At 38.8% G+C, this 3,824-nt stretch overlaps 1 non-coding gene across 1 annotated transcript; it reads left to right on the top strand.

Annotated features, from left to right (window-relative positions):
• The first annotated feature begins 794 nt into the window (after window positions 1–794).
• LOC130952772 (small nucleolar RNA R71) lies at window positions 795–902 on the top strand. The gene has a single exon (XR_009074949.1). It is a non-coding gene; the product is annotated as a small nucleolar RNA R71 (small nucleolar RNA).
• Window positions 903–3,824: the final 2,922 nt, after the last annotated feature.

Below are 3,824 nucleotides of genomic sequence, written 5' to 3'. Positions count from 1 at the left end.
GTTCACTTCCTCTCCTTCCTCTCCAAATTCGGCCATGTTGATGGCCTTGCACTCTCCTTTTGGATTTTCTTCTGTGTTGCTTGGAAGAGTACTTGGAGGGAGTTCAGTAACTTTCTTGCTCGGCTGTCCCACTTGTGCCTCCAAATTTCTAATGGAGGACCTTGTTTCAGTCATGAAACTTTGAGTGGTTTTGATTAGATCAGAGACCATGGTTGCTAAGTTAGAGGGGTTCTGCTTAGAATTCTCTGTCTGTTGCTGAGAAGATGATGGAAAAGGCTTGCCATTGCTAAACCTGTTTCTTCCACCATTATTGTTGTTGAAACCTTGTTGAGGTCTCTCTTGATTCTTCCATGAGAAATTTGGGTGATTTCTCCATGAAGAATTATAGGTGTTTCCATAGGGTTCTCCTAGGTAATTCACCTCTTCCATTGAAGGGTTCTCAGGATCATAAGCTTCTTCTTCAGATGAAGCATCCTTAGTACTGCTTGGTGCATTTTGCATTCCAGACAGACTTTGAGAAATCAAATTGACTTGTTGAGTCAATATCTTGTTCTGAGCCAGAATGGCATTCAGAGTATCAATCTCAAGAACTCCTTTCTTCTGATTAGTCCCATTGTTCACAGGATTCCTTTCAGAAGTGTACATGAATTGGTTATTTGCAACCATTTCAATTAGCTCTTGAGCTTCTGTAGGCGTCTTCTTCAGATGAAGAGATCCTCCAGCAGAGCTATCCAAAGACATCTGGATAGTTCAGAGAGACCATCATAGAAAATACCTATGATGCTCCATTCAGAAAGCATGTCAGAAGGACATTTTCTGATCAGTTGTTTGTATCTTTCCCAAGCTTCATAGAGGGATTCTCCATCCTTCTGTCTGAAGGTTTGGACTTCCACTCTAAGCTTACTCAATTTTTGAGGTGGAAAGAACTTTGCCAAGAAGGCATTGACTAGCTTTTCCCATGAGTCCAGGCTTTCTTTAGGTTGTGAGTCCAACCATATCCTAGCTCTGTCTCTTACAGCAAAAGGGAATAGCATAAGTCTGTAGACCTCAGGGTCAACCCCATTAGTCTTGACAGTGTCACAGATTTGCAAGAATTCAGCTAAGAACTGATGAGTATCTTCCAATGGAAGTCCATGGAACTTGCAATTCTGTTGCATTAGAGAAACTAATTGAGGCTTAAGCTCAAAGTTGTTTGCTCCAATGGCAGGGATAGAGATGCTTCTCCCATAGAAGTCGGGAGTAGGTGCAGTAAAGTCACCCAGCACCTTCCTTGCATTGTTGTTGTTTTCGGCTGCCATGGGTTCTTCTTCTTTGAAGATTTCTGTTAGGTCCTCTACAGAGAGTTGTGCCTTAGCTTCTCTTAGCTTTCGCTTCAAGGTCCTTTCAGGTTCAGGGTTAGCTTCAACAAGAATGCCTTTGTCTTTGCTCCTGCTCATATGAAAGAGAAGAGAACAAGAAAATGTGGAATCCTCTATGTCACAGTATAGAGATTCCTTGAGGTGTCAGAGGAAAAGAAAATTAGAAGGAACAGGTAGAAGAATTCGAACTTAGTCAAATAGAGTTCGAATTGTGCATTGAGAAGGAGTGGTACTCCATAAATAGAAGGATGTGAGAAGAGGGGAAGAGAATTTTCGAAAATTAAGTGAAAGATTTTGAAAACATTTTGAAAAACTTGAATTAATTTTCGAAAACCAAGAGTGGGAAAGAAATCAAGTAATTTTTGAAAAAGATTTTGAAATTAGAAATCAAAAAGATATGATTAAAAACTGTTTTGAAAAAGATGTGATAAAAAAAAAAGATATGATAAAAAAAAGTTATGGTTTTAAAAAGATATGATTGAAAAGATATGATTAAAAAAACAAATTAAAAAGATTTGATTTTAAAAATTAATGACTTGCCTAACAAGAAAAGATATGATTCAAACATTAAACCTTTCTCAACAGAAAAGGCAACATACTTGAAATGTTCAATCAAATCATTAATTGTTAACAAGTATCTTTGAAAAAGGAAAGAAATTGATTTTGAAAACATTTGATTGAAAAGATATGATTTGAAAAAGATTTGATTTTGAAAAACTTTGAAAACTTGAAAAAAAATTGATTTGAAAACAAAATCTTCCCTCTTGTGCCATCCTGGCGTTAAACGCCCAGAATGGTATCCATTCTGGCGTTTAACGCCCAAAATGCTACCTTTTTGGGCGTTAAACGCCCAACCAGGTACCCTGGCTGGCGTTTAAACGCCAGTCTGTCCTTCTTCACTGGGCGTTTTGAACGCCCAGCTTTTTCTGTGTAATTCCTCTGCAGTATGTTATGAGTCTTCAATTCTCCGTATTATTGACTTGAAAAGACACGAATGAAAAATATTTTTGGATTTTTAATAATAAGGAATAATCAAGATGCAACTAAAATCAAATAACAATGCATGCAAGACACCAAACTTAGCAGTTTGTATACTACTGACACTAATAAAATGTGAATGCATATGAGACACATAAACACTCAAGTCAAGAGAATTAAAAATCATAGTAATAAAATCATCAAGAACAACTTGAAGATTAATGAAGACACATGCATGAATGCAAAAAGAGCAGAAACATGCAATTGACACCAAACTTAAAATGAGACACTAGACTTCAAACAAGAAACATAAAATTATTTTGGTTTTATGGTTTTGAAAATTTTTTTGTGCTTTTTCGAAAATTATATGAAAATAGAAAATGAAGGTTTCAGAATTCTTAGTTTGGATTCCAGGAATCATTGCAATGCTAGTCTAAGACTCCGGTCCAAGAATTAGACATGGCTTCACAGCCAGCCAAGCTTTCAAAGAAAGCTTCGGTCCAAAACACTAGACATGGCCAATGGCCAGCCAAGCCTTAGCAGATCATTGCTCCAATAGCAGATTGATAGAAATCAACAAGCTCTTGTGATGATCAGTTGAAACCTCGGTCCAATAAGATTAGACATGGCTTCTCAGCCAGCCAGACTTCAACAGATCACCATGAAACACTAGAATTCATTCTTAAGAACTCTGAAGAAAAATACCTAATCTAAGCAACAAGATGAACCGTCAGTTGTCCATACACAAAACAATCCCCGGCAACGGCGCCAAAAACTTGGTGCGCGAAATTGTGATCACTACAACTTCGCACAACTAACCAGCAAGTGCACTGGGTCGTCCAAGTAATAAACCTTACGCGAGTAAGGGTCGATCCCACGGAGATTGTTGGTATGAAGCAAGCTATGGTCACCTTGTAAATCTTAGTCAGGCAGACTCAAATGGGTATAGATATATGAATAAACATAAAGATAAAGATAGAGGTACTTATGTATATTATTGGTGAGAGCTTCAGATAAGCGTATGAAGATGCTTTCCCTTCCGTCTCTCTGCTTTCTTACTGTCTTCATCCAATCCTTCTTACTCCTTTCCATGGCAAGCTTATGTAAGGGTTTCACCGTTGTCAGTGGCTACCTCCCATCCTCTCAGTGAAAACGTTCCTATGCTCTGTCACAGCATGGCTAATCATCTGTCGGTTCTCGGTCAGGCCGGAATAGAATCCAGTGATTCTTTTGCGTCTGTCACTAACGCCCCGCCTGCTAGGAGTTTGAAGCACGTCACAGTCATTCAATCATTGAATCCTACTCAGAATACCACAGACAAGGTTAGACCTTCCGGATTCTCTTGAATGCCGCCATCAGTTCTTGCCTATACCACGAAGATTCTGATCTCACGGAATGGTTGGCTCAGTTGTCAGGCGTGCACTCGGTTGTCAGGCGATCAACCATGCATCGTGTATCAGGAATCAAAGAGATATTCACTAGAGCCTT

Source organism: Arachis stenosperma, chromosome 9 (genome assembly GCF_014773155.1).
Source record: "Arachis stenosperma cultivar V10309 chromosome 9, arast.V10309.gnm1.PFL2, whole genome shotgun sequence".
In the NCBI taxonomy this organism is placed as follows: domain Eukaryota; kingdom Viridiplantae; phylum Streptophyta; class Magnoliopsida; order Fabales; family Fabaceae; genus Arachis; species Arachis stenosperma.
The sequence above is the reverse complement of the archived record's forward strand: the minus strand, read 5'-3'. Positions and strand labels throughout refer to the sequence as shown.